This window comes from Solanum lycopersicum, chromosome 1, assembly GCF_036512215.1.
Source record: "Solanum lycopersicum chromosome 1, SLM_r2.1".
NCBI classification, from domain to species: domain Eukaryota; kingdom Viridiplantae; phylum Streptophyta; class Magnoliopsida; order Solanales; family Solanaceae; genus Solanum; species Solanum lycopersicum.
The window spans coordinates 43,861,092-43,882,355 of NC_090800.1; the positions used below are offsets into that span (position 1 = coordinate 43,861,092).

General features: G+C 49.0%; 60 non-coding genes across 60 annotated transcripts; all 60 read right to left on the reverse strand.

Moving 5' to 3' along the window:
* Nucleotides 1-145: 145 nt before the first annotated feature.
* On the reverse strand, nt 146-264 carry LOC138341353 (5S ribosomal RNA). The gene has a single exon (XR_011214150.1). It is a non-coding gene; the product is annotated as a 5S ribosomal RNA (ribosomal RNA).
* Nucleotides 265-500: 236 nt separating this feature from the next.
* LOC138341354 (5S ribosomal RNA) lies at nt 501-619 on the reverse strand. The gene has a single exon (XR_011214151.1). It is a non-coding gene; the product is annotated as a 5S ribosomal RNA (ribosomal RNA).
* A 236-nt stretch (nt 620-855) lies between these two features.
* LOC138341355 (5S ribosomal RNA) lies at nt 856-974 on the reverse strand. The gene has a single exon (XR_011214152.1). It is a non-coding gene; the product is annotated as a 5S ribosomal RNA (ribosomal RNA).
* Nucleotides 975-1,210: 236 nt separating this feature from the next.
* Nucleotides 1,211-1,329, reverse strand: LOC138341357 (5S ribosomal RNA). The gene has a single exon (XR_011214154.1). It is a non-coding gene; the product is annotated as a 5S ribosomal RNA (ribosomal RNA).
* A 236-nt stretch (nt 1,330-1,565) lies between these two features.
* On the reverse strand, nt 1,566-1,684 carry LOC138341358 (5S ribosomal RNA). Its single transcript, XR_011214155.1, has one exon. It is a non-coding gene; the product is annotated as a 5S ribosomal RNA (ribosomal RNA).
* Nucleotides 1,685-1,920: 236 nt separating this feature from the next.
* LOC138341359 (5S ribosomal RNA) lies at nt 1,921-2,039 on the reverse strand. The gene has a single exon (XR_011214156.1). It is a non-coding gene; the product is annotated as a 5S ribosomal RNA (ribosomal RNA).
* Nucleotides 2,040-2,275: 236 nt separating this feature from the next.
* On the reverse strand, nt 2,276-2,394 carry LOC138341360 (5S ribosomal RNA). The gene has a single exon (XR_011214157.1). It is a non-coding gene; the product is annotated as a 5S ribosomal RNA (ribosomal RNA).
* Nucleotides 2,395-2,629: 235 nt separating this feature from the next.
* On the reverse strand, nt 2,630-2,748 carry LOC138341361 (5S ribosomal RNA). The gene has a single exon (XR_011214158.1). It is a non-coding gene; the product is annotated as a 5S ribosomal RNA (ribosomal RNA).
* Nucleotides 2,749-2,984: 236 nt separating this feature from the next.
* On the reverse strand, nt 2,985-3,103 carry LOC138341362 (5S ribosomal RNA). Its single transcript, XR_011214159.1, has one exon. It is a non-coding gene; the product is annotated as a 5S ribosomal RNA (ribosomal RNA).
* A 236-nt stretch (nt 3,104-3,339) lies between these two features.
* On the reverse strand, nt 3,340-3,458 carry LOC138341364 (5S ribosomal RNA). Its single transcript, XR_011214160.1, has one exon. It is a non-coding gene; the product is annotated as a 5S ribosomal RNA (ribosomal RNA).
* Nucleotides 3,459-3,694: 236 nt separating this feature from the next.
* On the reverse strand, nt 3,695-3,813 carry LOC138341365 (5S ribosomal RNA). The gene has a single exon (XR_011214161.1). It is a non-coding gene; the product is annotated as a 5S ribosomal RNA (ribosomal RNA).
* A 236-nt stretch (nt 3,814-4,049) lies between these two features.
* Nucleotides 4,050-4,168, reverse strand: LOC138341366 (5S ribosomal RNA). The gene has a single exon (XR_011214162.1). It is a non-coding gene; the product is annotated as a 5S ribosomal RNA (ribosomal RNA).
* Nucleotides 4,169-4,404: 236 nt separating this feature from the next.
* Nucleotides 4,405-4,523, reverse strand: LOC138341367 (5S ribosomal RNA). Its single transcript, XR_011214163.1, has one exon. It is a non-coding gene; the product is annotated as a 5S ribosomal RNA (ribosomal RNA).
* A 236-nt stretch (nt 4,524-4,759) lies between these two features.
* LOC138341369 (5S ribosomal RNA) lies at nt 4,760-4,878 on the reverse strand. Its single transcript, XR_011214165.1, has one exon. It is a non-coding gene; the product is annotated as a 5S ribosomal RNA (ribosomal RNA).
* A 236-nt stretch (nt 4,879-5,114) lies between these two features.
* Nucleotides 5,115-5,233, reverse strand: LOC138341370 (5S ribosomal RNA). The gene has a single exon (XR_011214166.1). It is a non-coding gene; the product is annotated as a 5S ribosomal RNA (ribosomal RNA).
* Nucleotides 5,234-5,468: 235 nt separating this feature from the next.
* Nucleotides 5,469-5,587, reverse strand: LOC138341371 (5S ribosomal RNA). The gene has a single exon (XR_011214167.1). It is a non-coding gene; the product is annotated as a 5S ribosomal RNA (ribosomal RNA).
* Nucleotides 5,588-5,823: 236 nt separating this feature from the next.
* LOC138341372 (5S ribosomal RNA) lies at nt 5,824-5,942 on the reverse strand. Its single transcript, XR_011214168.1, has one exon. It is a non-coding gene; the product is annotated as a 5S ribosomal RNA (ribosomal RNA).
* A 236-nt stretch (nt 5,943-6,178) lies between these two features.
* LOC138341373 (5S ribosomal RNA) lies at nt 6,179-6,297 on the reverse strand. Its single transcript, XR_011214169.1, has one exon. It is a non-coding gene; the product is annotated as a 5S ribosomal RNA (ribosomal RNA).
* A 236-nt stretch (nt 6,298-6,533) lies between these two features.
* LOC138341374 (5S ribosomal RNA) lies at nt 6,534-6,652 on the reverse strand. The gene has a single exon (XR_011214170.1). It is a non-coding gene; the product is annotated as a 5S ribosomal RNA (ribosomal RNA).
* A 236-nt stretch (nt 6,653-6,888) lies between these two features.
* Nucleotides 6,889-7,008, reverse strand: LOC138340983 (5S ribosomal RNA). The gene has a single exon (XR_011213809.1). It is a non-coding gene; the product is annotated as a 5S ribosomal RNA (ribosomal RNA).
* Nucleotides 7,009-7,244: 236 nt separating this feature from the next.
* LOC138341375 (5S ribosomal RNA) lies at nt 7,245-7,363 on the reverse strand. Its single transcript, XR_011214171.1, has one exon. It is a non-coding gene; the product is annotated as a 5S ribosomal RNA (ribosomal RNA).
* Nucleotides 7,364-7,599: 236 nt separating this feature from the next.
* On the reverse strand, nt 7,600-7,718 carry LOC138340927 (5S ribosomal RNA). The gene has a single exon (XR_011213754.1). It is a non-coding gene; the product is annotated as a 5S ribosomal RNA (ribosomal RNA).
* Nucleotides 7,719-7,953: 235 nt separating this feature from the next.
* On the reverse strand, nt 7,954-8,072 carry LOC138341376 (5S ribosomal RNA). The gene has a single exon (XR_011214172.1). It is a non-coding gene; the product is annotated as a 5S ribosomal RNA (ribosomal RNA).
* A 236-nt stretch (nt 8,073-8,308) lies between these two features.
* LOC138341377 (5S ribosomal RNA) lies at nt 8,309-8,427 on the reverse strand. The gene has a single exon (XR_011214173.1). It is a non-coding gene; the product is annotated as a 5S ribosomal RNA (ribosomal RNA).
* A 236-nt stretch (nt 8,428-8,663) lies between these two features.
* Nucleotides 8,664-8,782, reverse strand: LOC138341378 (5S ribosomal RNA). The gene has a single exon (XR_011214174.1). It is a non-coding gene; the product is annotated as a 5S ribosomal RNA (ribosomal RNA).
* A 236-nt stretch (nt 8,783-9,018) lies between these two features.
* On the reverse strand, nt 9,019-9,137 carry LOC138341380 (5S ribosomal RNA). The gene has a single exon (XR_011214176.1). It is a non-coding gene; the product is annotated as a 5S ribosomal RNA (ribosomal RNA).
* Nucleotides 9,138-9,373: 236 nt separating this feature from the next.
* On the reverse strand, nt 9,374-9,492 carry LOC138341381 (5S ribosomal RNA). The gene has a single exon (XR_011214177.1). It is a non-coding gene; the product is annotated as a 5S ribosomal RNA (ribosomal RNA).
* A 236-nt stretch (nt 9,493-9,728) lies between these two features.
* On the reverse strand, nt 9,729-9,847 carry LOC138341382 (5S ribosomal RNA). Its single transcript, XR_011214178.1, has one exon. It is a non-coding gene; the product is annotated as a 5S ribosomal RNA (ribosomal RNA).
* A 237-nt stretch (nt 9,848-10,084) lies between these two features.
* Nucleotides 10,085-10,203, reverse strand: LOC138341383 (5S ribosomal RNA). The gene has a single exon (XR_011214179.1). It is a non-coding gene; the product is annotated as a 5S ribosomal RNA (ribosomal RNA).
* Nucleotides 10,204-10,439: 236 nt separating this feature from the next.
* LOC138341384 (5S ribosomal RNA) lies at nt 10,440-10,558 on the reverse strand. The gene has a single exon (XR_011214180.1). It is a non-coding gene; the product is annotated as a 5S ribosomal RNA (ribosomal RNA).
* A 236-nt stretch (nt 10,559-10,794) lies between these two features.
* On the reverse strand, nt 10,795-10,913 carry LOC138341385 (5S ribosomal RNA). Its single transcript, XR_011214181.1, has one exon. It is a non-coding gene; the product is annotated as a 5S ribosomal RNA (ribosomal RNA).
* A 236-nt stretch (nt 10,914-11,149) lies between these two features.
* On the reverse strand, nt 11,150-11,268 carry LOC138341386 (5S ribosomal RNA). The gene has a single exon (XR_011214182.1). It is a non-coding gene; the product is annotated as a 5S ribosomal RNA (ribosomal RNA).
* A 236-nt stretch (nt 11,269-11,504) lies between these two features.
* LOC138341387 (5S ribosomal RNA) lies at nt 11,505-11,623 on the reverse strand. The gene has a single exon (XR_011214183.1). It is a non-coding gene; the product is annotated as a 5S ribosomal RNA (ribosomal RNA).
* A 236-nt stretch (nt 11,624-11,859) lies between these two features.
* On the reverse strand, nt 11,860-11,978 carry LOC138341388 (5S ribosomal RNA). The gene has a single exon (XR_011214184.1). It is a non-coding gene; the product is annotated as a 5S ribosomal RNA (ribosomal RNA).
* A 236-nt stretch (nt 11,979-12,214) lies between these two features.
* On the reverse strand, nt 12,215-12,333 carry LOC138341389 (5S ribosomal RNA). Its single transcript, XR_011214185.1, has one exon. It is a non-coding gene; the product is annotated as a 5S ribosomal RNA (ribosomal RNA).
* Nucleotides 12,334-12,569: 236 nt separating this feature from the next.
* LOC138341391 (5S ribosomal RNA) lies at nt 12,570-12,688 on the reverse strand. Its single transcript, XR_011214187.1, has one exon. It is a non-coding gene; the product is annotated as a 5S ribosomal RNA (ribosomal RNA).
* A 236-nt stretch (nt 12,689-12,924) lies between these two features.
* Nucleotides 12,925-13,043, reverse strand: LOC138341392 (5S ribosomal RNA). Its single transcript, XR_011214188.1, has one exon. It is a non-coding gene; the product is annotated as a 5S ribosomal RNA (ribosomal RNA).
* Nucleotides 13,044-13,279: 236 nt separating this feature from the next.
* Nucleotides 13,280-13,398, reverse strand: LOC138341393 (5S ribosomal RNA). The gene has a single exon (XR_011214189.1). It is a non-coding gene; the product is annotated as a 5S ribosomal RNA (ribosomal RNA).
* A 236-nt stretch (nt 13,399-13,634) lies between these two features.
* On the reverse strand, nt 13,635-13,753 carry LOC138341394 (5S ribosomal RNA). Its single transcript, XR_011214190.1, has one exon. It is a non-coding gene; the product is annotated as a 5S ribosomal RNA (ribosomal RNA).
* A 236-nt stretch (nt 13,754-13,989) lies between these two features.
* Nucleotides 13,990-14,108, reverse strand: LOC138341395 (5S ribosomal RNA). The gene has a single exon (XR_011214191.1). It is a non-coding gene; the product is annotated as a 5S ribosomal RNA (ribosomal RNA).
* A 236-nt stretch (nt 14,109-14,344) lies between these two features.
* Nucleotides 14,345-14,463, reverse strand: LOC138341396 (5S ribosomal RNA). The gene has a single exon (XR_011214192.1). It is a non-coding gene; the product is annotated as a 5S ribosomal RNA (ribosomal RNA).
* Nucleotides 14,464-14,699: 236 nt separating this feature from the next.
* LOC138341397 (5S ribosomal RNA) lies at nt 14,700-14,818 on the reverse strand. The gene has a single exon (XR_011214193.1). It is a non-coding gene; the product is annotated as a 5S ribosomal RNA (ribosomal RNA).
* Nucleotides 14,819-15,054: 236 nt separating this feature from the next.
* LOC138341398 (5S ribosomal RNA) lies at nt 15,055-15,173 on the reverse strand. Its single transcript, XR_011214194.1, has one exon. It is a non-coding gene; the product is annotated as a 5S ribosomal RNA (ribosomal RNA).
* Nucleotides 15,174-15,409: 236 nt separating this feature from the next.
* On the reverse strand, nt 15,410-15,528 carry LOC138341399 (5S ribosomal RNA). Its single transcript, XR_011214195.1, has one exon. It is a non-coding gene; the product is annotated as a 5S ribosomal RNA (ribosomal RNA).
* A 236-nt stretch (nt 15,529-15,764) lies between these two features.
* Nucleotides 15,765-15,883, reverse strand: LOC138341400 (5S ribosomal RNA). The gene has a single exon (XR_011214196.1). It is a non-coding gene; the product is annotated as a 5S ribosomal RNA (ribosomal RNA).
* Nucleotides 15,884-16,119: 236 nt separating this feature from the next.
* On the reverse strand, nt 16,120-16,238 carry LOC138341402 (5S ribosomal RNA). Its single transcript, XR_011214198.1, has one exon. It is a non-coding gene; the product is annotated as a 5S ribosomal RNA (ribosomal RNA).
* Nucleotides 16,239-16,474: 236 nt separating this feature from the next.
* Nucleotides 16,475-16,593, reverse strand: LOC138341403 (5S ribosomal RNA). Its single transcript, XR_011214199.1, has one exon. It is a non-coding gene; the product is annotated as a 5S ribosomal RNA (ribosomal RNA).
* A 236-nt stretch (nt 16,594-16,829) lies between these two features.
* Nucleotides 16,830-16,948, reverse strand: LOC138341404 (5S ribosomal RNA). The gene has a single exon (XR_011214200.1). It is a non-coding gene; the product is annotated as a 5S ribosomal RNA (ribosomal RNA).
* Nucleotides 16,949-17,184: 236 nt separating this feature from the next.
* Nucleotides 17,185-17,303, reverse strand: LOC138341405 (5S ribosomal RNA). The gene has a single exon (XR_011214201.1). It is a non-coding gene; the product is annotated as a 5S ribosomal RNA (ribosomal RNA).
* A 236-nt stretch (nt 17,304-17,539) lies between these two features.
* Nucleotides 17,540-17,658, reverse strand: LOC138341406 (5S ribosomal RNA). The gene has a single exon (XR_011214202.1). It is a non-coding gene; the product is annotated as a 5S ribosomal RNA (ribosomal RNA).
* A 236-nt stretch (nt 17,659-17,894) lies between these two features.
* On the reverse strand, nt 17,895-18,013 carry LOC138341407 (5S ribosomal RNA). The gene has a single exon (XR_011214203.1). It is a non-coding gene; the product is annotated as a 5S ribosomal RNA (ribosomal RNA).
* A 236-nt stretch (nt 18,014-18,249) lies between these two features.
* On the reverse strand, nt 18,250-18,368 carry LOC138341408 (5S ribosomal RNA). Its single transcript, XR_011214204.1, has one exon. It is a non-coding gene; the product is annotated as a 5S ribosomal RNA (ribosomal RNA).
* A 236-nt stretch (nt 18,369-18,604) lies between these two features.
* Nucleotides 18,605-18,723, reverse strand: LOC138341410 (5S ribosomal RNA). Its single transcript, XR_011214205.1, has one exon. It is a non-coding gene; the product is annotated as a 5S ribosomal RNA (ribosomal RNA).
* A 236-nt stretch (nt 18,724-18,959) lies between these two features.
* On the reverse strand, nt 18,960-19,078 carry LOC138341411 (5S ribosomal RNA). Its single transcript, XR_011214206.1, has one exon. It is a non-coding gene; the product is annotated as a 5S ribosomal RNA (ribosomal RNA).
* Nucleotides 19,079-19,314: 236 nt separating this feature from the next.
* Nucleotides 19,315-19,433, reverse strand: LOC138341412 (5S ribosomal RNA). The gene has a single exon (XR_011214207.1). It is a non-coding gene; the product is annotated as a 5S ribosomal RNA (ribosomal RNA).
* Nucleotides 19,434-19,669: 236 nt separating this feature from the next.
* On the reverse strand, nt 19,670-19,788 carry LOC138341414 (5S ribosomal RNA). Its single transcript, XR_011214209.1, has one exon. It is a non-coding gene; the product is annotated as a 5S ribosomal RNA (ribosomal RNA).
* A 236-nt stretch (nt 19,789-20,024) lies between these two features.
* LOC138341415 (5S ribosomal RNA) lies at nt 20,025-20,143 on the reverse strand. Its single transcript, XR_011214210.1, has one exon. It is a non-coding gene; the product is annotated as a 5S ribosomal RNA (ribosomal RNA).
* Nucleotides 20,144-20,379: 236 nt separating this feature from the next.
* LOC138341416 (5S ribosomal RNA) lies at nt 20,380-20,498 on the reverse strand. The gene has a single exon (XR_011214211.1). It is a non-coding gene; the product is annotated as a 5S ribosomal RNA (ribosomal RNA).
* A 236-nt stretch (nt 20,499-20,734) lies between these two features.
* Nucleotides 20,735-20,853, reverse strand: LOC138341417 (5S ribosomal RNA). Its single transcript, XR_011214212.1, has one exon. It is a non-coding gene; the product is annotated as a 5S ribosomal RNA (ribosomal RNA).
* Nucleotides 20,854-21,089: 236 nt separating this feature from the next.
* LOC138341418 (5S ribosomal RNA) lies at nt 21,090-21,208 on the reverse strand. The gene has a single exon (XR_011214213.1). It is a non-coding gene; the product is annotated as a 5S ribosomal RNA (ribosomal RNA).
* Nucleotides 21,209-21,264: the final 56 nt, after the last annotated feature.

The window sequence follows — 21,264 nt, forward strand, 5'->3', positions numbered from 1 at the left end:
CACGACGACGCCCGTCACGCCCATCCCCGACGCCACCATCCCATATCCTAATGACGCCTCAATCCGAACGTATTTTCCGCAAAAAAAAAAATAAATGAGTATATTTTTTTTTTTCAATTACGAGATCAAATTTCAACAAAAAGGAGGGATGCAACACGAGGACTTCCCAGGGGGTCACCCATCCTAGTACTACTCTCGCCCAAGCACGCTTAACTTCGGAGTTCTGATGGGATCCGGTGCGTTAGTGCTGGTATGATCGCATCCGTCATTCATTGCACTCTAAAATCTATTAAACACAACCTTCCTCCCAACGCCCTAGCCCGCCCCCCGCTTTAAAACCCTCCACGCACCGACGCACGACGACGCCCGTCACGCCCATCCCCGACGCCACCATCCCATATCCTAATGACGCCTCAATCCGAACGTATTTTCCGCAAAAAAAAAAATAAATGAGTATATTTTTTTTTTTCAATTACGAGATCAAATTTCAACAAAAAGGAGGGATGCAACACGAGGACTTCCCAGGGGGTCACCCATCCTAGTACTACTCTCGCCCAAGCACGCTTAACTTCGGAGTTCTGATGGGATCCGGTGCGTTAGTGCTGGTATGATCGCATCCGTCATTCATTGCACTCTAAAATCTATTAAACACAACCTTCCTCCCAACGCCCTAGCCCGCCCCCCGCTTTAAAACCCTCCACGCACCGACGCACGACGACGCCCGTCACGCCCATCCCCGACGCCACCATCCCATATCCTAATGACGCCTCAATCCGAACGTATTTTCCGCAAAAAAAAAAATAAATGAGTATATTTTTTTTTTTCAATTACGAGATCAAATTTCAACAAAAAGGAGGGATGCAACACGAGGACTTCCCAGGGGGTCACCCATCCTAGTACTACTCTCGCCCAAGCACGCTTAACTTCGGAGTTCTGATGGGATCCGGTGCGTTAGTGCTGGTATGATCGCATCCGTCATTCATTGCACTCTAAAATCTATTAAACACAACCTTCCTCCCAACGCCCTAGCCCGCCCCCCGCTTTAAAACCCTCCACGCACCGACGCACGACGACGCCCGTCACGCCCATCCCCGACGCCACCATCCCATATCCTAATGACGCCTCAATCCGAACGTATTTTCCGCAAAAAAAAAAATAAATGAGTATATTTTTTTTTTTCAATTACGAGATCAAATTTCAACAAAAAGGAGGGATGCAACACGAGGACTTCCCAGGGGGTCACCCATCCTAGTACTACTCTCGCCCAAGCACGCTTAACTTCGGAGTTCTGATGGGATCCGGTGCGTTAGTGCTGGTATGATCGCATCCGTCATTCATTGCACTCTAAAATCTATTAAACACAACCTTCCTCCCAACGCCCTAGCCCGCCCCCCGCTTTAAAACCCTCCACGCACCGACGCACGACGACGCCCGTCACGCCCATCCCCGACGCCACCATCCCATATCCTAATGACGCCTCAATCCGAACGTATTTTCCGCAAAAAAAAAAATAAATGAGTATATTTTTTTTTTTCAATTACGAGATCAAATTTCAACAAAAAGGAGGGATGCAACACGAGGACTTCCCAGGGGGTCACCCATCCTAGTACTACTCTCGCCCAAGCACGCTTAACTTCGGAGTTCTGATGGGATCCGGTGCGTTAGTGCTGGTATGATCGCATCCGTCATTCATTGCACTCTAAAATCTATTAAACACAACCTTCCTCCCAACGCCCTAGCCCGCCCCCCGCTTTAAAACCCTCCACGCACCGACGCACGACGACGCCCGTCACGCCCATCCCCGACGCCACCATCCCATATCCTAATGACGCCTCAATCCGAACGTATTTTCCGCAAAAAAAAAAATAAATGAGTATATTTTTTTTTTTCAATTACGAGATCAAATTTCAACAAAAAGGAGGGATGCAACACGAGGACTTCCCAGGGGGTCACCCATCCTAGTACTACTCTCGCCCAAGCACGCTTAACTTCGGAGTTCTGATGGGATCCGGTGCGTTAGTGCTGGTATGATCGCATCCGTCATTCATTGCACTCTAAAATCTATTAAACACAACCTTCCTCCCAACGCCCTAGCCCGCCCCCCGCTTTAAAACCCTCCACGCACCGACGCACGACGACGCCCGTCACGCCCATCCCCGACGCCACCATCCCATATCCTAATGACGCCTCAATCCGAACGTATTTTCCGCAAAAAAAAAAATAAATGAGTATATTTTTTTTTTTCAATTACGAGATCAAATTTCAACAAAAAGGAGGGATGCAACACGAGGACTTCCCAGGGGGTCACCCATCCTAGTACTACTCTCGCCCAAGCACGCTTAACTTCGGAGTTCTGATGGGATCCGGTGCGTTAGTGCTGGTATGATCGCATCCGTCATTCATTGCACTCTAAAATCTATTAAACACAACCTTCCTCCCAACGCCCTAGCCCGCCCCCCGCTTTAAAACCCTCCACGCACCGACGCACGACGACGCCCGTCACGCCCATCCCCGACGCCACCATCCCATATCCTAATGACGCCTCAATCCGAACGTATTTTCCGCAAAAAAAAAATAAATGAGTATATTTTTTTTTTTCAATTACGAGATCAAATTTCAACAAAAAGGAGGGATGCAACACGAGGACTTCCCAGGGGGTCACCCATCCTAGTACTACTCTCGCCCAAGCACGCTTAACTTCGGAGTTCTGATGGGATCCGGTGCGTTAGTGCTGGTATGATCGCATCCGTCATTCATTGCACTCTAAAATCTATTAAACACAACCTTCCTCCCAACGCCCTAGCCCGCCCCCCGCTTTAAAACCCTCCACGCACCGACGCACGACGACGCCCGTCACGCCCATCCCCGACGCCACCATCCCATATCCTAATGACGCCTCAATCCGAACGTATTTTCCGCAAAAAAAAAAATAAATGAGTATATTTTTTTTTTTCAATTACGAGATCAAATTTCAACAAAAAGGAGGGATGCAACACGAGGACTTCCCAGGGGGTCACCCATCCTAGTACTACTCTCGCCCAAGCACGCTTAACTTCGGAGTTCTGATGGGATCCGGTGCGTTAGTGCTGGTATGATCGCATCCGTCATTCATTGCACTCTAAAATCTATTAAACACAACCTTCCTCCCAACGCCCTAGCCCGCCCCCCGCTTTAAAACCCTCCACGCACCGACGCACGACGACGCCCGTCACGCCCATCCCCGACGCCACCATCCCATATCCTAATGACGCCTCAATCCGAACGTATTTTCCGCAAAAAAAAAAATAAATGAGTATATTTTTTTTTTTCAATTACGAGATCAAATTTCAACAAAAAGGAGGGATGCAACACGAGGACTTCCCAGGGGGTCACCCATCCTAGTACTACTCTCGCCCAAGCACGCTTAACTTCGGAGTTCTGATGGGATCCGGTGCGTTAGTGCTGGTATGATCGCATCCGTCATTCATTGCACTCTAAAATCTATTAAACACAACCTTCCTCCCAACGCCCTAGCCCGCCCCCCGCTTTAAAACCCTCCACGCACCGACGCACGACGACGCCCGTCACGCCCATCCCCGACGCCACCATCCCATATCCTAATGACGCCTCAATCCGAACGTATTTTCCGCAAAAAAAAAAATAAATGAGTATATTTTTTTTTTTCAATTACGAGATCAAATTTCAACAAAAAGGAGGGATGCAACACGAGGACTTCCCAGGGGGTCACCCATCCTAGTACTACTCTCGCCCAAGCACGCTTAACTTCGGAGTTCTGATGGGATCCGGTGCGTTAGTGCTGGTATGATCGCATCCGTCATTCATTGCACTCTAAAATCTATTAAACACAACCTTCCTCCCAACGCCCTAGCCCGCCCCCCGCTTTAAAACCCTCCACGCACCGACGCACGACGACGCCCGTCACGCCCATCCCCGACGCCACCATCCCATATCCTAATGACGCCTCAATCCGAACGTATTTTCCGCAAAAAAAAAAATAAATGAGTATATTTTTTTTTTTCAATTACGAGATCAAATTTCAACAAAAAGGAGGGATGCAACACGAGGACTTCCCAGGGGGTCACCCATCCTAGTACTACTCTCGCCCAAGCACGCTTAACTTCGGAGTTCTGATGGGATCCGGTGCGTTAGTGCTGGTATGATCGCATCCGTCATTCATTGCACTCTAAAATCTATTAAACACAACCTTCCTCCCAACGCCCTAGCCCGCCCCCCGCTTTAAAACCCTCCACGCACCGACGCACGACGACGCCCGTCACGCCCATCCCCGACGCCACCATCCCATATCCTAATGACGCCTCAATCCGAACGTATTTTCCGCAAAAAAAAAAATAAATGAGTATATTTTTTTTTTTCAATTACGAGATCAAATTTCAACAAAAAGGAGGGATGCAACACGAGGACTTCCCAGGGGGTCACCCATCCTAGTACTACTCTCGCCCAAGCACGCTTAACTTCGGAGTTCTGATGGGATCCGGTGCGTTAGTGCTGGTATGATCGCATCCGTCATTCATTGCACTCTAAAATCTATTAAACACAACCTTCCTCCCAACGCCCTAGCCCGCCCCCCGCTTTAAAACCCTCCACGCACCGACGCACGACGACGCCCGTCACGCCCATCCCCGACGCCACCATCCCATATCCTAATGACGCCTCAATCCGAACGTATTTTCCGCAAAAAAAAAAATAAATGAGTATATTTTTTTTTTTCAATTACGAGATCAAATTTCAACAAAAAGGAGGGATGCAACACGAGGACTTCCCAGGGGGTCACCCATCCTAGTACTACTCTCGCCCAAGCACGCTTAACTTCGGAGTTCTGATGGGATCCGGTGCGTTAGTGCTGGTATGATCGCATCCGTCATTCATTGCACTCTAAAATCTATTAAACACAACCTTCCTCCCAACGCCCTAGCCCGCCCCCCGCTTTAAAACCCTCCACGCACCGACGCACGACGACGCCCGTCACGCCCATCCCCGACGCCACCATCCCATATCCTAATGACGCCTCAATCCGAACGTATTTTCCGCAAAAAAAAAAATAAATGAGTATATTTTTTTTTTTCAATTACGAGATCAAATTTCAACAAAAAGGAGGGATGCAACACGAGGACTTCCCAGGGGGTCACCCATCCTAGTACTACTCTCGCCCAAGCACGCTTAACTTCGGAGTTCTGATGGGATCCGGTGCGTTAGTGCTGGTATGATCGCATCCGTCATTCATTGCACTCTAAAATCTATTAAACACAACCTTCCTCCCAACGCCCTAGCCCGCCCCCCGCTTTAAAACCCTCCACGCACCGACGCACGACGACGCCCGTCACGCCCATCCCCGACGCCACCATCCCATATCCTAATGACGCCTCAATCCGAACGTATTTTCCGCAAAAAAAAAATAAATGAGTATATTTTTTTTTTTCAATTACGAGATCAAATTTCAACAAAAAGGAGGGATGCAACACGAGGACTTCCCAGGGGGTCACCCATCCTAGTACTACTCTCGCCCAAGCACGCTTAACTTCGGAGTTCTGATGGGATCCGGTGCGTTAGTGCTGGTATGATCGCATCCGTCATTCATTGCACTCTAAAATCTATTAAACACAACCTTCCTCCCAACGCCCTAGCCCGCCCCCCGCTTTAAAACCCTCCACGCACCGACGCACGACGACGCCCGTCACGCCCATCCCCGACGCCACCATCCCATATCCTAATGACGCCTCAATCCGAACGTATTTTCCGCAAAAAAAAAAATAAATGAGTATATTTTTTTTTTTCAATTACGAGATCAAATTTCAACAAAAAGGAGGGATGCAACACGAGGACTTCCCAGGGGGTCACCCATCCTAGTACTACTCTCGCCCAAGCACGCTTAACTTCGGAGTTCTGATGGGATCCGGTGCGTTAGTGCTGGTATGATCGCATCCGTCATTCATTGCACTCTAAAATCTATTAAACACAACCTTCCTCCCAACGCCCTAGCCCGCCCCCCGCTTTAAAACCCTCCACGCACCGACGCACGACGACGCCCGTCACGCCCATCCCCGACGCCACCATCCCATATCCTAATGACGCCTCAATCCGAACGTATTTTCCGCAAAAAAAAAAATAAATGAGTATATTTTTTTTTTTCAATTACGAGATCAAATTTCAACAAAAAGGAGGGATGCAACACGAGGACTTCCCAGGGGGTCACCCATCCTAGTACTACTCTCGCCCAAGCACGCTTAACTTCGGAGTTCTGATGGGATCCGGTGCGTTAGTGCTGGTATGATCGCATCCGTCATTCATTGCACTCTAAAATCTATTAAACACAACCTTCCTCCCAACGCCCTAGCCCGCCCCCCGCTTTAAAACCCTCCACGCACCGACGCACGACGACGCCCGTCACGCCCATCCCCGACGCCACCATCCCATATCCTAATGACGCCTCAATCCGAACGTATTTTCCGCAAAAAAAAAAATAAATGAGTATATTTTTTTTTTTCAATTACGAGATCAAATTTCAACAAAAAGGAGGGATGCAACACGAGGACTTCCCAGGGGGTCACCCATCCTAGTACTACTCTCGCCCAAGCACGCTTAACTTCGGAGTTCTGATGGGATCCGGTGCGTTAGTGCTGGTATGATCGCATCCGTCATTCATTGCACTCTAAAATCTATTAAACACAACCTTCCTCCCAACGCCCTAGCCCGCCCCCCGCTTTAAAACCCTCCACGCACCGACGCACGACGACGCCCGTCACGCCCATCCCCGACGCCACCATCCCATATCCTAATGACGCCTCAATCCGAACGTATTTTCCGCAAAAAAAAAAATAAATGAGTATATTTTTTTTTTTCAATTACGAGATCAAATTTCAACAAAAAGGAGGGATGCAACACGAGGACTTCCCAGGGGGTCACCCATCCTAGTACTACTCTCAGCCCAAGCACGCTTAACTTCGGAGTTCTGATGGGATCCGGTGCGTTAGTGCTGGTATGATCGCATCCGTCATTCATTGCACTCTAAAATCTATTAAACACAACCTTCCTCCCAACGCCCTAGCCCGCCCCCCGCTTTAAAACCCTCCACGCACCGACGCACGACGACGCCCGTCACGCCCATCCCCGACGCCACCATCCCATATCCTAATGACGCCTCAATCCGAACGTATTTTCCGCAAAAAAAAAAATAAATGAGTATATTTTTTTTTTTCAATTACGAGATCAAATTTCAACAAAAAGGAGGGATGCAACACGAGGACTTCCCAGGGGGTCACCCATCCTAGTACTACTCTCGCCCAAGCACGCTTAACTTCGGAGTTCTGATGGGATCCGGTGCGTTAGTGCTGGTATGATCGCATCCGTCATTCATTGCACTCTAAAATCTATTAAACACAACCTTCCTCCCAACGCCCTAGCCCGCCCCCCGCTTTAAAACCCTCCACGCACCGACGCACGACGACGCCCGTCACGCCCATCCCCGACGCCACCATCCCATATCCTAATGACGCCTCAATCCGAACGTATTTTCCGCAAAAAAAAAAATAAATGAGTATATTTTTTTTTTTCAATTACGAGATCAAATTTCAACAAAAAGGAGGGATGCAACACGAGGACTTCCCAGGGGGTCACCCATCCTAGTACTACTCTCGCCTAAGCACGCTTAACTTCGGAGTTCTGATGGGATCCGGTGCGTTAGTGCTGGTATGATCGCATCCGTCATTCATTGCACTCTAAAATCTATTAAACACAACCTTCCTCCCAACGCCCTAGCCCGCCCCCCGCTTTAAAACCCTCCACGCACCGACGCACGACGACGCCCGTCACGCCCATCCCCGACGCCACCATCCCATATCCTAATGACGCCTCAATCCGAACGTATTTTCCGCAAAAAAAAAATAAATGAGTATATTTTTTTTTTTCAATTACGAGATCAAATTTCAACAAAAAGGAGGGATGCAACACGAGGACTTCCCAGGGGGTCACCCATCCTAGTACTACTCTCGCCCAAGCACGCTTAACTTCGGAGTTCTGATGGGATCCGGTGCGTTAGTGCTGGTATGATCGCATCCGTCATTCATTGCACTCTAAAATCTATTAAACACAACCTTCCTCCCAACGCCCTAGCCCGCCCCCCGCTTTAAAACCCTCCACGCACCGACGCACGACGACGCCCGTCACGCCCATCCCCGACGCCACCATCCCATATCCTAATGACGCCTCAATCCGAACGTATTTTCCGCAAAAAAAAAAATAAATGAGTATATTTTTTTTTTTCAATTACGAGATCAAATTTCAACAAAAAGGAGGGATGCAACACGAGGACTTCCCAGGGGGTCACCCATCCTAGTACTACTCTCGCCCAAGCACGCTTAACTTCGGAGTTCTGATGGGATCCGGTGCGTTAGTGCTGGTATGATCGCATCCGTCATTCATTGCACTCTAAAATCTATTAAACACAACCTTCCTCCCAACGCCCTAGCCCGCCCCCCGCTTTAAAACCCTCCACGCACCGACGCACGACGACGCCCGTCACGCCCATCCCCGACGCCACCATCCCATATCCTAATGACGCCTCAATCCGAACGTATTTTCCGCAAAAAAAAAAATAAATGAGTATATTTTTTTTTTTCAATTACGAGATCAAATTTCAACAAAAAGGAGGGATGCAACACGAGGACTTCCCAGGGGGTCACCCATCCTAGTACTACTCTCGCCCAAGCACGCTTAACTTCGGAGTTCTGATGGGATCCGGTGCGTTAGTGCTGGTATGATCGCATCCGTCATTCATTGCACTCTAAAATCTATTAAACACAACCTTCCTCCCAACGCCCTAGCCCGCCCCCCGCTTTAAAACCCTCCACGCACCGACGCACGACGACGCCCGTCACGCCCATCCCCGACGCCACCATCCCATATCCTAATGACGCCTCAATCCGAACGTATTTTCCGCAAAAAAAAAAATAAATGAGTATATTTTTTTTTTTCAATTACGAGATCAAATTTCAACAAAAAGGAGGGATGCAACACGAGGACTTCCCAGGGGGTCACCCATCCTAGTACTACTCTCGCCCAAGCACGCTTAACTTCGGAGTTCTGATGGGATCCGGTGCGTTAGTGCTGGTATGATCGCATCCGTCATTCATTGCACTCTAAAATCTATTAAACACAACCTTCCTCCCAACGCCCTAGCCCGCCCCCCGCTTTAAAACCCTCCACGCACCGACGCACGACGACGCCCGTCACGCCCATCCCCGACGCCACCATCCCATATCCTAATGACGCCTCAATCCGAACGTATTTTCCGCAAAAAAAAAAATAAATGAGTATATTTTTTTTTTTCAATTACGAGATCAAATTTCAACAAAAAGGAGGGATGCAACACGAGGACTTCCCAGGGGGTCACCCATCCTAGTACTACTCTCGCCCAAGCACGCTTAACTTCGGAGTTCTGATGGGATCCGGTGCGTTAGTGCTGGTATGATCGCATCCGTCATTCATTGCACTCTAAAATCTATTAAACACAACCTTCCTCCCAACGCCCTAGCCCGCCCCCCGCTTTAAAACCCTCCACGCACCGACGCACGACGACGCCCGTCACGCCCATCCCCGACGCCACCATCCCATATCCTAATGACGCCTCAATCCGAACGTATTTTCCGCAAAAAAAAAAATAAATGAGTATATTTTTTTTTTTCAATTACGAGATCAAATTTCAACAAAAAGGAGGGATGCAACACGAGGACTTCCCAGGGGGTCACCCATCCTAGTACTACTCTCGCCCAAGCACGCTTAACTTCGGAGTTCTGATGGGATCCGGTGCGTTAGTGCTGGTATGATCGCATCCGGTCATTCATTGCACTCTAAAATCTATTAAACACAACCTTCCTCCCAACGCCCTAGCCCGCCCCCCGCTTTAAAACCCTCCACGCACCGACGCACGACGACGCCCGTCACGCCCATCCCCGACGCCACCATCCCATATCCTAATGACGCCTCAATCCGAACGTATTTTCCGCAAAAAAAAAAATAAATGAGTATATTTTTTTTTTTCAATTACGAGATCAAATTTCAACAAAAAGGAGGGATGCAACACGAGGACTTCCCAGGGGGTCACCCATCCTAGTACTACTCTCGCCCAAGCACGCTTAACTTCGGAGTTCTGATGGGATCCGGTGCGTTAGTGCTGGTATGATCGCATCCGTCATTCATTGCACTCTAAAATCTATTAAACACAACCTTCCTCCCAACGCCCTAGCCCGCCCCCCGCTTTAAAACCCTCCACGCACCGACGCACGACGACGCCCGTCACGCCCATCCCCGACGCCACCATCCCATATCCTAATGACGCCTCAATCCGAACGTATTTTCCGCAAAAAAAAAAATAAATGAGTATATTTTTTTTTTTCAATTACGAGATCAAATTTCAACAAAAAGGAGGGATGCAACACGAGGACTTCCCAGGGGGTCACCCATCCTAGTACTACTCTCGCCCAAGCACGCTTAACTTCGGAGTTCTGATGGGATCCGGTGCGTTAGTGCTGGTATGATCGCATCCGTCATTCATTGCACTCTAAAATCTATTAAACACAACCTTCCTCCCAACGCCCTAGCCCGCCCCCCGCTTTAAAACCCTCCACGCACCGACGCACGACGACGCCCGTCACGCCCATCCCCGACGCCACCATCCCATATCCTAATGACGCCTCAATCCGAACGTATTTTCCGCAAAAAAAAAAATAAATGAGTATATTTTTTTTTTTCAATTACGAGATCAAATTTCAACAAAAAGGAGGGATGCAACACGAGGACTTCCCAGGGGGTCACCCATCCTAGTACTACTCTCGCCCAAGCACGCTTAACTTCGGAGTTCTGATGGGATCCGGTGCGTTAGTGCTGGTATGATCGCATCCGTCATTCATTGCACTCTAAAATCTATTAAACACAACCTTCCTCCCAACGCCCTAGCCCGCCCCCCGCTTTAAAACCCTCCACGCACCGACGCACGACGACGCCCGTCACGCCCATCCCCGACGCCACCATCCCATATCCTAATGACGCCTCAATCCGAACGTATTTTCCGCAAAAAAAAAAATAAATGAGTATATTTTTTTTTTTCAATTACGAGATCAAATTTCAACAAAAAGGAGGGATGCAACACGAGGACTTCCCAGGGGGTCACCCATCCTAGTACTACTCTCGCCCAAGCACGCTTAACTTCGGAGTTCTGATGGGATCCGGTGCGTTAGTGCTGGTATGATCGCATCCGTCATTCATTGCACTCTAAAATCTATTAAACACAACCTTCCTCCCAACGCCCTAGCCCGCCCCCCGCTTTAAAACCCTCCACGCACCGACGCACGACGACGCCCGTCACGCCCATCCCCGACGCCACCATCCCATATCCTAATGACGCCTCAATCCGAACGTATTTTCCGCAAAAAAAAAAATAAATGAGTATATTTTTTTTTTTCAATTACGAGATCAAATTTCAACAAAAAGGAGGGATGCAACACGAGGACTTCCCAGGGGGTCACCCATCCTAGTACTACTCTCGCCCAAGCACGCTTAACTTCGGAGTTCTGATGGGATCCGGTGCGTTAGTGCTGGTATGATCGCATCCGTCATTCATTGCACTCTAAAATCTATTAAACACAACCTTCCTCCCAACGCCCTAGCCCGCCCCCCGCTTTAAAACCCTCCACGCACCGACGCACGACGACGCCCGTCACGCCCATCCCCGACGCCACCATCCCATATCCTAATGACGCCTCAATCCGAACGTATTTTCCGCAAAAAAAAAAATAAATGAGTATATTTTTTTTTTTCAATTACGAGATCAAATTTCAACAAAAAGGAGGGATGCAACACGAGGACTTCCCAGGGGGTCACCCATCCTAGTACTACTCTCGCCCAAGCACGCTTAACTTCGGAGTTCTGATGGGATCCGGTGCGTTAGTGCTGGTATGATCGCATCCGTCATTCATTGCACTCTAAAATCTATTAAACACAACCTTCCTCCCAACGCCCTAGCCCGCCCCCCGCTTTAAAACCCTCCACGCACCGACGCACGACGACGCCCGTCACGCCCATCCCCGACGCCACCATCCCATATCCTAATGACGCCTCAATCCGAACGTATTTTCCGCAAAAAAAAAAATAAATGAGTATATTTTTTTTTTTCAATTACGAGATCAAATTTCAACAAAAAGGAGGGATGCAACACGAGGACTTCCCAGGGGGTCACCCATCCTAGTACTACTCTCGCCCAAGCACGCTTAACTTCGGAGTTCTGATGGGATCCGGTGCGTTAGTGCTGGTATGATCGCATCCGTCATTCATTGCACTCTAAAATCTATTAAACACAACCTTCCTCCCAACGCCCTAGCCCGCCCCCCGCTTTAAAACCCTCCACGCACCGACGCACGACGACGCCCGTCACGCCCATCCCCGACGCCACCATCCCATATCCTAATGACGCCTCAATCCGAACGTATTTTCCGCAAAAAAAAAAATAAATGAGTATATTTTTTTTTTTCAATTACGAGATCAAATTTCAACAAAAAGGAGGGATGCAACACGAGGACTTCCCAGGGGGTCACCCATCCTAGTACTACTCTCGCCCAAGCACGCTTAACTTCGGAGTTCTGATGGGATCCGGTGCGTTAGTGCTGGTATGATCGCATCCGTCATTCATTGCACTCTAAAATCTATTAAACACAACCTTCCTCCCAACGCCCTAGCCCGCCCCCCGCTTTAAAACCCTCCACGCACCGACGCACGACGACGCCCGTCACGCCCATCCCCGACGCCACCATCCCATATCCTAATGACGCCTCAATCCGAACGTATTTTCCGCAAAAAAAAAAATAAATGAGTATATTTTTTTTTTTCAATTACGAGATCAAATTTCAACAAAAAGGAGGGATGCAACACGAGGACTTCCCAGGGGGTCACCCATCCTAGTACTACTCTCGCCCAAGCACGCTTAACTTCGGAGTTCTGATGGGATCCGGTGCGTTAGTGCTGGTATGATCGCATCCGTCATTCATTGCACTCTAAAATCTATTAAACACAACCTTCCTCCCAACGCCCTAGCCCGCCCCCCGCTTTAAAACCCTCCACGCACCGACGCACGACGACGCCCGTCACGCCCATCCCCGACGCCACCATCCCATATCCTAATGACGCCTCAATCCGAACGTATTTTCCGCAAAAAAAAAAATAAATGAGTATATTTTTTTTTTTCAATTACGAGATCAAATTTCAACAAAAAGGAGGGATGCAACACGAGGACTTCCCAGGGGGTCACCCATCCTAGTACTACTCTCGCCCAAGCACGCTTAACTTCGGAGTTCTGATGGGATCCGGTGCGTTAGTGCTGGTATGATCGCATCCGTCATTCATTGCACTCTAAAATCTATTAAACACAACCTTCCTCCCAACGCCCTAGCCCGCCCCCCGCTTTAAAACCCTCCACGCACCGACGCACGACGACGCCCGTCACGCCCATCCCCGACGCCACCATCCCATATCCTAATGACGCCTCAATCCGAACGTATTTTCCGCAAAAAAAAAAATAAATGAGTATATTTTTTTTTTTCAATTACGAGATCAAATTTCAACAAAAAGGAGGGATGCAACACGAGGACTTCCCAGGGGGTCACCCATCCTAGTACTACTCTCGCCCAAGCACGCTTAACTTCGGAGTTCTGATGGGATCCGGTGCGTTAGTGCTGGTATGATCGCATCCGTCATTCATTGCACTCTAAAATCTATTAAACACAACCTTCCTCCCAACGCCCTAGCCCGCCCCCCGCTTTAAAACCCTCCACGCACCGACGCACGACGACGCCCGTCACGCCCATCCCCGACGCCACCATCCCATATCCTAATGACGCCTCAATCCGAACGTATTTTCCGCAAAAAAAAAAATAAATGAGTATATTTTTTTTTTTCAATTACGAGATCAAATTTCAACAAAAAGGAGGGATGCAACACGAGGACTTCCCAGGGGGTCACCCATCCTAGTACTACTCTCGCCCAAGCACGCTTAACTTCGGAGTTCTGATGGGATCCGGTGCGTTAGTGCTGGTATGATCGCATCCGTCATTCATTGCACTCTAAAATCTATTAAACACAACCTTCCTCCCAACGCCCTAGCCCGCCCCCCGCTTTAAAACCCTCCACGCACCGACGCACGACGACGCCCGTCACGCCCATCCCCGACGCCACCATCCCATATCCTAATGACGCCTCAATCCGAACGTATTTTCCGCAAAAAAAAAAATAAATGAGTATATTTTTTTTTTTCAATTACGAGATCAAATTTCAACAAAAAGGAGGGATGCAACACGAGGACTTCCCAGGGGGTCACCCATCCTAGTACTACTCTCGCCCAAGCACGCTTAACTTCGGAGTTCTGATGGGATCCGGTGCGTTAGTGCTGGTATGATCGCATCCGTCATTCATTGCACTCTAAAATCTATTAAACACAACCTTCCTCCCAACGCCCTAGCCCGCCCCCCGCTTTAAAACCCTCCACGCACCGACGCACGACGACGCCCGTCACGCCCATCCCCGACGCCACCATCCCATATCCTAATGACGCCTCAATCCGAACGTATTTTCCGCAAAAAAAAAAATAAATGAGTATATTTTTTTTTTTCAATTACGAGATCAAATTTCAACAAAAAGGAGGGATGCAACACGAGGACTTCCCAGGGGGTCACCCATCCTAGTACTACTCTCGCCCAAGCACGCTTAACTTCGGAGTTCTGATGGGATCCGGTGCGTTAGTGCTGGTATGATCGCATCCGTCATTCATTGCACTCTAAAATCTATTAAACACAACCTTCCTCCCAACGCCCTAGCCCGCCCCCCGCTTTAAAACCCTCCACGCACCGACGCACGACGACGCCCGTCACGCCCATCCCCGACGCCACCATCCCATATCCTAATGACGCCTCAATCCGAACGTATTTTCCGCAAAAAAAAAAATAAATGAGTATATTTTTTTTTTTCAATTACGAGATCAAATTTCAACAAAAAGGAGGGATGCAACACGAGGACTTCCCAGGGGGTCACCCATCCTAGTACTACTCTCGCCCAAGCACGCTTAACTTCGGAGTTCTGATGGGATCCGGTGCGTTAGTGCTGGTATGATCGCATCCGTCATTCATTGCACTCTAAAATCTATTAAACACAACCTTCCTCCCAACGCCCTAGCCCGCCCCCCGCTTTAAAACCCTCCACGCACCGACGCACGACGACGCCCGTCACGCCCATCCCCGACGCCACCATCCCATATCCTAATGACGCCTCAATCCGAACGTATTTTCCGCAAAAAAAAAAATAAATGAGTATATTTTTTTTTTTCAATTACGAGATCAAATTTCAACAAAAAGGAGGGATGCAACACGAGGACTTCCCAGGGGGTCACCCATCCTAGTACTACTCTCGCCCAAGCACGCTTAACTTCGGAGTTCTGATGGGATCCGGTGCGTTAGTGCTGGTATGATCGCATCCGTCATTCATTGCACTCTAAAATCTATTAAACACAACCTTCCTCCCAACGCCCTAGCCCGCCCCCCGCTTTAAAACCCTCCACGCACCGACGCACGACGACGCCCGTCACGCCCATCCCCGACGCCACCATCCCATATCCTAATGACGCCTCAATCCGAACGTATTTTCCGCAAAAAAAAAAATAAATGAGTATATTTTTTTTTTTCAATTACGAGATCAAATTTCAACAAAAAGGAGGGATGCAACACGAGGACTTCCCAGGGGGTCACCCATCCTAGTACTACTCTCGCCCAAGCACGCTTAACTTCGGAGTTCTGATGGGATCCGGTGCGTTAGTGCTGGTATGATCGCATCCGTCATTCATTGCACTCTAAAATCTATTAAACACAACCTTCCTCCCAACGCCCTAGCCCGCCCCCCGCTTTAAAACCCTCCACGCACCGACGCACGACGACGCCCGTCACGCCCATCCCCGACGCCACCATCCCATATCCTAATGACGCCTCAATCCGAACGTATTTTCCGCAAAAAAAAAAATAAATGAGTATATTTTTTTTTTTCAATTACGAGATCAAATTTCAACAAAAAGGAGGGATGCAACACGAGGACTTCCCAGGGGGTCACCCATCCTAGTACTACTCTCGCCCAAGCACGCTTAACTTCGGAGTTCTGATGGGATCCGGTGCGTTAGTGCTGGTATGATCGCATCCGTCATTCATTGCACTCTAAAATCTATTAAACACAACCTTCCTCCCAACGCCCTAGCCCGCCCCCCGCTTTAAAACCCTCCACGCACCGACGCACGACGACGCCCGTCACGCCCATCCCCGACGCCACCATCCCATATCCTAATGACGCCTCAATCCGAACGTATTTTCCGCAAAAAAAAAAATAAATGAGTATATTTTTTTTTTTCAATTACGAGATCAAATTTCAACAAAAAGGAGGGATGCAACACGAGGACTTCCCAGGGGGTCACCCATCCTAGTACTACTCTCGCCCAAGCACGCTTAACTTCGGAGTTCTGATGGGATCCGGTGCGTTAGTGCTGGTATGATCGCATCCGTCATTCATTGCACTCTAAAATCTATTAAACACAACCTTCCTCCCAACGCCCTAGCCCGCCCCCCGCTTTAAAACCCTCCACGCACCGACGCACGACGACGCCCGTCACGCCCATCCCCGACGCCACCATCCCATATCCTAATGACGCCTCAATCCGAACGTATTTTCCGCAAAAAAAAAAATAAATGAGTATATTTTTTTTTTTCAATTACGAGATCAAATTTCAACAAAAAGGAGGGATGCAACACGAGGACTTCCCAGGGGGTCACCCATCCTAGTACTACTCTCGCCCAAGCACGCTTAACTTCGGAGTTCTGATGGGATCCGGTGCGTTAGTGCTGGTATGATCGCATCCGTCATTCATTGCACTCTAAAATCTATTAAACACAACCTTCCTCCCAACGCCCTAGCCCGCCCCCCGCTTTAAAACCCTCCACGCACCGACGCACGACGACGCCCGTCACGCCCATCCCCGACGCCACCATCCCATATCCTAATGACGCCTCAATCCGAACGTATTTTCCGCAAAAAAAAAAATAAATGAGTATATTTTTTTTTTTCAATTACGAGATCAAATTTCAACAAAAAGGAGGGATGCAACACGAGGACTTCCCAGGGGGTCACCCATCCTAGTACTACTCTCGCCCAAGCACGCTTAACTTCGGAGTTCTGATGGGATCCGGTGCGTTAGTGCTGGTATGATCGCATCCGTCATTCATTGCACTCTAAAATCTATTAAACACAACCTTCCTCCCAACGCCCTAGCCCGCCCCCCGCTTTAAAACCCTCCACGCACCGACGCACGACGACGCCCGTCACGCCCATCCCCGACGCCACCATCCCATATCCTAATGACGCCTCAATCCGAACGTATTTTCCGCAAAAAAAAAAATAAATGAGTATATTTTTTTTTTTCAATTACGAGATCAAATTTCAACAAAAAGGAGGGATGCAACACGAGGACTTCCCAGGGGGTCACCCATCCTAGTACTACTCTCGCCCAAGCACGCTTAACTTCGGAGTTCTGATGGGATCCGGTGCGTTAGTGCTGGTATGATCGCATCCGTCATTCATTGCACTCTAAAATCTATTAAACACAACCTTCCTCCCAACGCCCTAGCCCGCCCCCCGCTTTAAAACCCTCCACGCACCGACGCACGACGACGCCCGTCACGCCCATCCCCGACGCCACCATCCCATATCCTAATGACGCCTCAATCCGAACGTATTTTCCGCAAAAAAAAAAATAAATGAGTATATTTTTTTTTTTCAATTACGAGATCAAATTTCAACAAAAAGGAGGGATGCAACACGAGGACTTCCCAGGGGGTCACCCATCCTAGTACTACTCTCGCCCAAGCACGCTTAACTTCGGAGTTCTGATGGGATCCGGTGCGTTAGTGCTGGTATGATCGCATCCGTCATTCATTGCACTCTAAAATCTATTAAACACAACCTTCCTCCCAACGCCCTAGCCCGCCCCCCGCTTTAAAACCCTCCACGCACCGACGCACGACGACGCCCGTCACGCCCATCCCCGACGCCACCATCCCATATCCTAATGACGCCTCAATCCGAACGTATTTTCCGCAAAAAAAAAAATAAATGAGTATATTTTTTTTTTTCAATTACGAGATCAAATTTCAACAAAAAGGAGGGATGCAACACGAGGACTTCCCAGGGGGTCACCCATCCTAGTACTACTCTCGCCCAAGCACGCTTAACTTCGGAGTTCTGATGGGATCCGGTGCGTTAGTGCTGGTATGATCGCATCCGTCATTCATTGCACTCTAAAATCTATTAAACACAACCTTCCTCCCAACGCCCTAGCCCGCCCCCCGCTTTAAAACCCTCCACGCACCGACGCACGACGACGCCCGTCACGCCCATCCCCGACGCCACCATCCCATATCCTAATGACGCCTCAATCCGAACGTATTTTCCGCAAAAAAAAAAATAAATGAGTATATTTTTTTTTTTCAATTACGAGATCAAATTTCAACAAAAAGGAGGGATGCAACACGAGGACTTCCCAGGGGGTCACCCATCCTAGTACTACTCTCGCCCAAGCACGCTTAACTTCGGAGTTCTGATGGGATCCGGTGCGTTAGTGCTGGTATGATCGCATCCGTCATTCATTGCACTCTAAAATCTATTAAACACAACCTTCCTCCCAACGCCCTAGCCCGCCCCCCGCTTTAAAACCCTCCACGCACCGACGCACGACGACGCCCGTCACGCCCATCCCCGACGCCACCATCCCATATCCTAATGACGCCTCAATCCGAACGTATTTTCCGCAAAAAAAAAAATAAATGAGTATATTTTTTTTTTTCAATTACGAGATCAAATTTCAACAAAAAGGAGGGATGCAACACGAGGACTTCCCAGGGGGTCACCCATCCTAGTACTACTCTCGCCCAAGCACGCTTAACTTCGGAGTTCTGATGGGATCCGGTGCGTTAGTGCTGGTATGATCGCATCCGTCATTCATTGCACTCTAAAATCTATTAAACACAACCTTCCTCCCAACGCCCTAGCCCGCCCCCCGCTTTAAAACCCTCCACGCACCGACGCACGACGACGCCCGTCACGCCCATCCCCGACGCCACCATCCCATATCCTAATGACGCCTCAATCCGAACGTATTTTCCGCAAAAAAAAAAATAAATGAGTATATTTTTTTTTTTCAATTACGAGATCAAATTTCAACAAAAAGGAGGGATGCAACACGAGGACTTCCCAGGGGGTCACCCATCCTAGTACTACTCTCGCCCAAGCACGCTTAACTTCGGAGTTCTGATGGGATCCGGTGCGTTAGTGCTGGTATGATCGCATCCGTCATTCATTGCACTCTAAAATCTATTAAACACAACCTTCCTCCCAACGCCCTAGCCCGCCCCCCGCTTTAAAACCCTCCACGCACCGACGCACGACGACGCCCGTCACGCCCATCCCCGACGCCACCATCCCATATCCTAATGACGCCTCAATCCGAACGTATTTTCCGCAAAAAAAAAAATAAATGAGTATATTTTTTTTTTTCAATTACGAGATCAAATTTCAACAAAAAGGAGGGATGCAACACGAGGACTTCCCAGGGGGTCACCCATCCTAGTACTACTCTCGCCCAAGCACGCTTAACTTCGGAGTTCTGATGGGATCCGGTGCGTTAGTGCTGGTATGATCGCATCCGTCATTCATTGCACTCTAAAATCTATTAAACACAACCTTCCTCCCAACGCCCTAGCCCGCCCCCCGCTTTAAAACCCTCCACGCACCGACGCACGACGACGCCCGTCACGCCCATCCCCGACGCCACCATCCCATATCCTAATGACGCCTCAATCCGAACGTATTTTCCGCAAAAAAAAAAATAAATGAGTATATTTTTTTTTTTCAATTACGAGATCAAATTTCAACAAAAAGGAGGGATGCAACACGAGGACTTCCCAGGGGGTCACCCATCCTAGTACTACTCTCGCCCAAGCACGCTTAACTTCGGAGTTCTGATGGGATCCGGTGCGTTAGTGCTGGTATGATCGCATCCGTCATTCATTGCACTCTAAAATCTATTAAACACAACCTTCCTCCCAACGCCCTAGCCCGCCCCCCGCTTTAAAACCCTCCACGCACCGACGCACGACGACGCCCGTCACGCCCATCCCCGACGCCACCATCCCATATCCTAATGACGCCTCAATCCGAACGTATTTTCCGCAAAAAAAAAAATAAATGAGTATATTTTTTTTTTTCAATTACGAGATCAAATTTCAACAAAAAGGAGGGATGCAACACGAGGACTTCCCAGGGGGTCACCCATCCTAGTACTACTCTCGCCCAAGCACGCTTAACTTCGGAGTTCTGATGGGATCCGGTGCGTTAGTGCTGGTATGATCGCATCCGTCATTCATTGCACTCTAAAATCTATTAAACACAACCTTCCTCCCAACGCCCTAGCCCGCCCCCCGCTTTAAAACCCTCCACGCACCGACGCACGACGACGCCCGTCACGCCCATCCCCGACGCCACCATCCCATATCCTAATGACGCCTCAATCCGAACGTATTTTCCGCAAAAAAAAAAATAAATGAGTATATTTTTTTTTTTCAATTACGAGATCAAATTTCAACAAAAAGGAGGGATGCAACACGAGGACTTCCCAGGGGGTCACCCATCCTAGTACTACTCTCGCCCAAGCACGCTTAACTTCGGAGTTCTGATGGGATCCGGTGCGTTAGTGCTGGTATGATCGCATCCGTCATTCATTGCACTCTAAAATCTATTAAACACAACCTTCCTCCCAACGCCCTAGCCCGCCCCCCGCTTTAAAACCCTCCACGCACCGACGCACGACGACGCCCGTCACGCCCATCCCCGACGCCACCATCCCATATCCTAATGACGCCTCAATCCGAACGTATTTTCCGCAAAAAAAAAAATAAATGAGTATATTTTTTTTTTTCAATTACGAGATCAAATTTCAACAAAAAGGAGGGATGCAACACGAGGACTTCCCAGGGGGTCACCCATCCTAGTACTACTCTCGCCCAAGCACGCTTAACTTCGGAGTTCTGATGGGATCCGGTGCGTTAGTGCTGGTATGATCGCATCCGTCATTCATTGCACTCTAAAATCTATTAAACACAACCTTCCTCCCAACGCCCTAGC